The following is a 9,122-nucleotide window of genomic DNA, read 5'->3' as shown; positions in this document are numbered from 1 at the left end:
TAATAATGGTGTAATTTTAATAAAGAATAATATGATTTTTTTTTTTAGGCTAAATGTAAAATCAACCACTCCAATGAAAGACCTTTACCATATGTGGCAATAAAAAAATTATTTGGCAACAATTTTCATAAAGCCTTTATATATAATGCATAAAAATTAATTAAATAATTATTATTCATTTTTATTTTAGTTTAGTACATCAATCTAAAGTTAGAAATGTCCCCTTGTCCATAAAATTATATACTGTATATATATATATATAATTTTTTTTTTTTTTTTTTCTTTCTCAAAAGACTTGAAATACAGCGCACAAATCCTACACACCACTTTAATGGGTCTTATTTTGTTCTTTTTGGACTGGTCTGGTCTTTTGTTGATCGGAAAGAGCAGCTCAGTCTTCCTGTTAAATATATCCTATGTTTGAGCAGAGTAAACATTACCAAATTGTCATTTTTTTGCAAACTATCCTCATAAATACTATCCCGCATATCCCGCTGGGCTATCCACCAATATCCAGCTCAATTTAACTTCAAAATTACACATATTTACATATGGACTACATCCAATATACCACTAATGGGACACGCAAACTTCATAACATTATCATTAACTATAATTTAGAAAAATGACAGAACAAGCCTCAGTGAGACTGTATTTCAGAACAAATATTTGACTAATAAACACACTGTATTTCTACATTTTCTGAAGAAGTCATCAGCGTGAAACTGGATTTTAAAGACTGTGATGGAAGTGAGTTAAAACTCAGCTGTCGGTCATTCAGTTGGCACAACATTGCAAAGGCATCTTTGAGGAAGAATTATAGTTGGAAAAATTGATTGATTTGATTGATTTGATTGTTGATGCAGCTCAGACATGGAATGAATGCATTTACACTACAATGTACACTGTAGCTATTACAGACATGTTTCAAAATCCCAATTTTGAAAAATGTTCAGTACATAAATATGAAACGACGAAGTCAAGACAAGGAAGTAAGACAAGGAAGTCTACCATTCCATCTTCAAATGGAACTGAATGTCAAAATGACCTTGTCCCGATTCTCAATGCCTCTATTTGGAGTCATAAAATGGTTGAAGACACACATCAGGATGAGCTGCACAGTAAAGAGGGAAACTTTAAGGGCACCCAGAGGATGATGAGCAGAGAATGAGACACACACACTCACAATAGGGTTGTGTGAGTGATTGGCAGCACTTCATATTGTGCCGTGAAGGAAAACCTGAAAACAGGAAGCGAGTGAAGAAGGTTTATTTGCTGTTATGAAGCAGAGAGGTGAGAGAGAAATATGAGCTGGAGGGAAAGAAAGACGGATCTGCTTACTTAATCTCCGGATCATAATCCTCATAACTGAAGAATGAAAAGTGGAAAAAAAGAAAAGCAACAGAAAGTTAGAATAAATAAATGGACACTTGAGAGCAGAATGTGAAGGGAAATGAAGCAGATGAGGTTTAATTATGGCATATCCATTAATATTTCACAAATATAACAGTACAGTAATGAAACAGCATCAAAATCTACAGTACATATTTCTACTAAAACAATTGACTTATGAAAACTTATGAAAACATAACAACCGGATATGGGTTGCAGGAACTTAATATTTTTGTACTGGTTTTTTAATCAGAGACACTATTGGCACTTTTCCCCTGCATGGTACGGCTCGGTACGGTTAACTTTTGGGGTTTTTCCACTGGGTACAGTACCTGGTGTTTTCCAAGTGGACCGTACTGTTAACACGTGTAAACTCTGATCACAGATTGGCCGGAGAGGATCGTCACTACCTGCATTACTGAACTTGCGACACAAACACAAAAGAACCGCTAGATTTAAATCAGCACAGCCAGTGAAGGATGAAACACAACTGAGCCGAGCTGCACCGTAACATACTGAGCCGCATCGAGCCGAGTCATACCAAGCAGTGGAAAAGTGTCATACTAAAACATCTCTGTCTTCAGGCTCTTACACTATCAAGAACAGAAGGATAGATGCCATGGTGTGGAAATTTCCCAGCAATCAATAAACGGTTACCGTTTACACTTCATTGTGTCCGCCAAGCTTTCTTTATGCACATTTTGGGATCTCAAAATTTGGGAAGCAAATGAATTGAATAATTTTTATATGAGATTTGAGACAGACACTTTTAAGGAATGTCATGATATTTTAGGTAATGTAAACTGTAACATCAGTGATGAGAGAATATTAATATATTTAGGGGATGTTACAAGGGTTTTTAAAAATGTATGCTCTAGTAAAGCAACGGGACCAGATGGGATGTCATGCTTTCTTTTAAAGACATTTGCTGAGGAGCTCACATCAGCCTGGCATCGCCTTTTTCAGCTCTCAATTGATACGCATACAGTACCAGAGCTTTGGAGAAAATCTATTGTAATTCCAATTCCAAAACATTCATGCCCTCAGGACAATAATGATTATAGGCCAGTGGCCTTAACGTCGAATGTCATGAAATCATTTGAGAAGATTATAATAGGAGAGTTGCGTAAGGAAGTGGAGCCATCCTTAGATCAGTATCAGTTTGCATATAAAAGGAATTGTGGTACTAATGATGCGGTTTCCACATTAGCGCACCTTGTTTTAAAGCATAAAGAGTCAAGCTGCTTATGCTAGGCTGCTTTTTATTGAGTTTAGTTCTGCGTTCAACTCCATCCAACCGCATAAACTGTTAGAGAAATTAATTAACCTTCAAGTTAATCCTTTTATAATTAAGTGGTATTATTCCTTTTTAACAAATAGGACACAACAGGTGAAATTTAACTTAGTGTTGTTTGATGTTATAGTAAATAGTACAGGGGTACCTCAAGGGTGCGTAAGTTCGCCACTTCTGTTTACTTTGTACACAAACGAATGCATTAGTCAGCAATCAAATCAATTTATTATAAAATTTCGGATGACACAGTAATATTGCAATTGTTGACAAGAGACTGCAGTACTGATGACTACAAAGCCGGAATAGAAGCCTTTGTGGTGCTGGTCTGATAACCATTATCTACAGATCAATGTTAAAAAAACTGAAGAGGTCATCATAGATCCCAGATCAGTGGGGGATAGGAGCTCTGTTGTGGTCCATGGTGAAGCTATTAAACAGGTTTCTTCTTGATAGTGAGTTTAAATGGCACACACATGTATCATGGGGGTGCACAAGGATCCACCAGCATTAACATTTTTTACGGAGATTGCGATTGTTTGGAGTGAGCAGTAATATCATGTTAATTTTTTTTATAAAGCAACGATTGAGTCTGTTTTAAGATATGGAATTATTGTTTGGTTTGGAAGTTTAACAATAAAATTGAGAGCCCAAATAATAACGTGTTGAGAGTGGCAGGAAAAATCATGGGGACACAGACAATTAGCTCTTTACAGGATATTTTTGAGCTTTGTATCACCCAGCAGGCCAACAAGATTTTATTAGACACCTCGCATGTGTTGTATCCTGAGTATACGCTGATGAATTCTGGACGGAGATACAGGGTTATATTATGCAAGTATAACCGATATAAATATTCATTTTTACCATTGTCTATTAAATTAATTAATGAGCAAATGCAGGAAGATAAAGATAAATAATGGTAATAGAGGGTACAAGAGGCAGGAACTGAGGACTATGTTGTGTATTGATATATGATATATGTACTGTTTTTATGATGTAGGTTTTTGGAATTGAAATGTGTTTTACTCTTTCAATTTATATGTTGTTATGTCTTGATGTGGCAGCAGTTTCCCTAATCTAAAACAAATTTATCCTAAGGGAGACAATAAATGCTACCTTGACCTTGACCTTGAACTCGCATAAAAAAGGGAAGATGGAAATTCAATTTTGAACACAAGCTAAATTTCCCGCTTTGGATGGAGTCAGGGCTAATGATGCTTAACATCTATAGTGCTTACTTTGAGCATGACATTTTTCTCTTTCTTTGAACAAACAAACGCTTATTATTGTAATTGAAAAACAACAATAAAAGAGGGCAATGACTAGCTCACTTATATTACACATAGAACGGGTGATGTACGGAACAGCATGTGACATGGACCAAAATACATGTATTGTGGTCACAAATTAAAAATTTGTCCTCATGATTTCCTTTGCTTTATGAAATAATGACCATGTTCTGATTCATTGCCTCATTTCGATTTAATTATTAATTACTACAACATGTCCACAATTTAATAAAATTATGGAATTGATTATTGAATGAGAAAGAAGAATGAAGAATGTGGAGAAACCAAACACTGTGGATGGTATCCACTGACTTTGACGAGTGGGGCGGAGCCGAGAGACGTGGGAACAAAGCGAGGCCGGTGGAGTGATTGGAGATGAACGACACCTGCGACACTCGCCGGTCTCGAGTCCCACGGAGGAGATGGAAGGATATAAAACTGGAGCGACGACAGTGAAGGACGAAAGAGGACCAGGCCTGGTCTTTATTTTATGTTTTGGTTTTTATTTGTGTGCATCAGTCGTCCGCGAGGGGCTGATGCGCTGTTTTGTCTTTATTTTGATTATTAAAGTTTAATTTGATTGTCCGCCGGTTCCCGCCTCCTTCTTCCCGAAGATTAGGAAGGTTTAATTCATTACATATATATATATATATATATATATAATAGCTACCTCTTGTTACCAACATTCTTAAAAATATCTTTTGTGCTCAAAAGAAGAAATAAACTCATACAGGTTTGCAACGACATGAGGCTCAGTAAACGATGAATATTTTATTTCAGTTATATATATTTTTTTCCCCTGTATTTCATGTGTGGGGCTTTTTGTTTTTAGTTTCGAAGCCAAATTGTCTTATCAGTCCTCTCTTCTTGTAGTGTCCATGGTTCAACTGAACTAAATAGTTTTTACGTGTAAAACGTATTACACAGACTACTGCAGTAAGCCTTTTTAATAAACGGTAAGTGAAAGACGGTGCTTAACCTTCAGAAACAAATCTTATATAAGCAGGGCTCTTATATGCACATGCATACACATATATTAATGTTACTATTTAACTAACTTTGACTCAGTAAATGAGGGAGACTGTAAAACATGATCCTGGCATTTCTGTGTGATATTTATGCGAAGATCAAGAGCAAATTTCAAGATGTTTTTTAAAGGGCATTGCAGGAACACAGCACTTTACATCTGTGAGTTTACAAAGAAAGTAACTGGACACATGAAGGCAATAATGGATGTGTTTTATGTGTCTCAACAAGAGCAATAAGGATAAACATTATAAACTCTAATAGCTTTTTTCAGATAAAAAATAAAGTCACAGTCTTGTGTTTATATAGTGTGCTTTAAATGAGGCTGAACTGATGCTCACTTTATAACTCAATACTCTGCAGACAGTTTGATCAAACTCACAGATGGCAGATAATGCAATAATTTTATAATGCATTATTTAATAATACAAGAAGTGGTAGAATTTGCATCAATTCTATTTAAAGTCCTGGACAGATGGTCTTAGACTTTGTAAAAGTCATGCCACAGTGTAATGAATTTGTGGAAAGCGCCAAACCACTCACACATTACAAAACTCTTAATTAGCTCACGCTAAGAGTTAAATCTCCATTTCTCGCTCTTGTCTCGAGGGAATAATATCCCATATTTCTCACACCGATCCGGTCTCCAGAAACCTCATCCTTTCGTTTCTCCTGAAGCGACAGTATGCAGATGTAAGTCATTCACACCTTGCTTCACTTGTGCTAAAACCCCCGGTGCATCTGAGGCTTAATTGAACGAGATACTGGCGACTCGTTGCGTTAACAACGTCCTGCTGGGAGTTGAACAAACACAAGAGCCTCTCCTCCCTCAGGTGTCGGATCGCAGGGTTCAAATTAACGTGAATTATGATAAAGAGAGCGCTTTTAAAGCATTTAAGTGAATTAGCAGCAATTTGTCATATCGTCTCACTCCGTCTGAAGAGCGAATCTGCATGCCAATGGCAGCAGTAATTGAGTTTGTTGGAGGCAGAAAGTCTTGTCATCGAGGTGTTGAGCGATGAAGACGCACAGAACTCTCTAGAAAAACACTCTGAGTGGGTTTAATTGAGTCACAGATTAATGAATAAAAGGAATGGCTTGTGACACATGGATCAAATCCAGAACGCCCACGTCTATCAGAGTCAAACACACACGCAAAAGATGATTATGACATATTGGTGCTCTTGAAAACTCTGTTTAAGGCTGCCTAGTTCTCACTGCTGTTGCTTTTCTTTATTTCACACAAGGGCAAAGTCAAAATGTGCCCATGAGCAAAAATGGTTTAGCTGCCATTGAGATGAATGGAAACTACAGCATACTGTTATACTAACACATTCTCATCCCAAGGCGTCATATACTGACCCTTGTGACATTTCATCAACATCCTACGCATATGGCACCCTCTAGCGTCAATATGAGACACAGATTATGGGTTAAGGTTAGGGTTAGGGTTAGGGTTAGGGTTAGACCGCTAGGTGGCGCCTTCTGGCCCATATTTATCTGCGTCTAATATTGATGCTAGAGGGTTCCATGTGCGTAGGATGTTGACGAAATGTCAAAAGGGTCAGTATATGACGCCTTGGGATGAGAACGGTCTGGTTATACACTAATATGTATGTCACTTGACTTCTAAGTGTTTTTGTCAGGGTTACCAGGTATTGACAACAAAACCCTCCGGTAAAAACGCATTCAGGTGGGGTAAAATACACATTTTTGGTATGCTGCACAGACTTGCATTTTAGGGGCTAAATATCACCTTATAGGGTTCGCTTAAACCTGCCGACATGAAAAACAATTTAAAACAACAGTGATTAAGTAGCCCTATATATATATATTTTTTTTTTTTTTTCTATCTGATAGTTGGCCGCTATTTTGTGTGGATTTAAAAAAAAAAATCATACAAAAAGGAAAATATTTGACTAACTGTATTATATATAGTTATACTAATATACTATATATATATTATATTCTCTAAGATGACACTCAATATTTTTGTTAAATCAAAACATTTGAAATAGGACAAATGATACTCAATAGAAATTTACTACAATTACAATTTACTAACGCAACACAATTGCTTAACATTTTACCACGTCTTAACTGTGGTAAGCCAACTAACTAGTTTTTGTTGAAATTTTGATGGTTAACATTATGCTAAAGAACAGAGATTGCAGTTAAACAAACTAAGTCTGTTTGAAATGTTCCTGAAAAATCTGAATGCAAAAACTGACAAAAGAAAAAATTTAGTAAATTATAAGATCATGGGGAAAACAATCTGTAAAAGAGATAGATGAGTGTGAATTACAACACACACACACACATGTACACACGTATGTACACACACACACACACACACACACACACACGTCAAGCACAGGAGGAGGTGAGCGGGTTCAGGAGCTCAGAAGGACAGATGACAGCTGGAGAAACAGCTGATCTTACCAGTGCCACTCCACTACGACACGGCCGTCATAAGAGCGAGAGCTGGACAAACATCAGCAGAAGACAAGAACAGAGAAATGAAAGAATGAAACAGTCACACAAAATAACTCCTTTGAAATGTGCAACAATGATGAAATAAAATTAAACGTACAAAGAAGCAATGACTACAGGGTTTATGCGACACTCAGACCATTCAGAATACCTTGAAATCGGTTGCCAAGCATTTTTTATTTATTTATTTATTTTTTTGAAAGGAAAAAATATACCTCTATTAATACTTGTAGTAAATACCCACGCAATAATGTCTATTTCGGGTGATTCAGTTAATGAAATATCATAGAAATGAAAAGTACTTAATCTCATCTTATTTTATTCGTTTATTCATCTCTTGTTGGATGCAAAGCTATTATTCATAAGAAATGAGAGGATAAACTGGCTTCGCATTTTGTAATACATGAGCTCTTAAAACAAATATTATAAAATGATTCTGATCAGATAAGTCAGATTAAAACCTGCTGTAAATAGTCTTTAATACATTAATACTGGAGGAGCAGTGAAACATTCAACTGAGCTTTAGATTTGAGCTGCTATTACTAATGCATTTCTGTTTAAAGAGATAGCAGTCAAAAACTGAAAACTATATCCTTTCATTTTTCAAATCATGTGTTTGTTCAGGTTTGTGAACATCAGTGCTGCTTCTTTTGTCCGTTGTATGATTTATAACAGGCGTGTCTAATAAATAAAAACAGATTTTGAAGCATGATGTGATTTATAAGGCTATTTGAAAGGTTGAGTTTGTTAACCGCAAACCAACCTACGACCGGCCTGCTCCGCTCACAGAGGTCACGACCTCCACGCCTCACTTCTGTCACACAACAAATCCAGATAGATGCCTTCATTTATGTGTGTGTGTGTGTGAGTGTGTGTGTGTGTGTGTGAGAGTTCAGCGACCACAGGTCCAGAGCTCTGCTAGTGCACTTCAAACGCAGACAAACAACACATATAGACTTTTATAATTTACAGTCTGCCTCATCTGGGAAAGTGGGCTAGAAATATCGACAGCGTCAGCATCTAAAGAGGGCGTGGCTAAACCTTTGGCCAATAAAATGTCCCTTGAGGGACAGTGCCCCGCCCACTTAATTAGAAATAGCAGCTGCCACCTGTCAATCATTTTACATGTCAACACCCTCCTAGATGGGACGCTTTTAAAAATAAATTAAAACTTTTATTCAACAAGAGTGCATTAAATTTATCAAAAGTGACAGTGAAGACATTTATGTTACAAAAGCTTCTTATTTGAAATGAATGCTTTTCTATTCAAAATAAAATGTGTAGCAGCACAACAGTTTTCAACATTGATAATAATCAGAAATGTTTCCTGAGCAGCAAATCAGCATATTAGAATGATTTTTGAAGATCATGTGACACTGAATATATGTTTTCACAGATACATATACACAGAAAAAAAAAACAGCTAAAGAAAGAATTGTGTAGACTCCGTTATATAGAATACAGAATTACTCGTATCATGAGATGAGATTTTGGTGTTGAACATTAACATATAAACGCACTCACATCGTAGTCTCTTATTAGAGCAAGCAATCAGACGTCTACAGATCAAACTAATAAAGCCGAGTATGAAAACTGCTAACAAGAGACTGTCATCATCTCATTATTAG

At 36.4% G+C, this 9,122-nt stretch overlaps 1 protein-coding gene across 10 annotated transcripts in view; it reads right to left on the bottom strand.

Annotated features, from left to right (window-relative positions):
* The window catches only part of LOC132127567 (adhesion G protein-coupled receptor L3-like), a 267,112-nt gene that overhangs the window by 14,102 nt on the left and 243,888 nt on the right, over positions 1-9,122 (bottom strand). The window lies entirely within an intron of this gene.

The sequence above is a fragment of the Carassius carassius genome, chromosome 3 (genome assembly GCF_963082965.1).
Source record: "Carassius carassius chromosome 3, fCarCar2.1, whole genome shotgun sequence".
Taxonomy (NCBI): domain Eukaryota; kingdom Metazoa; phylum Chordata; class Actinopteri; order Cypriniformes; family Cyprinidae; genus Carassius; species Carassius carassius.
The sequence above is the reverse complement of the archived record's forward strand: the minus strand, read 5'-3'. Positions and strand labels throughout refer to the sequence as shown.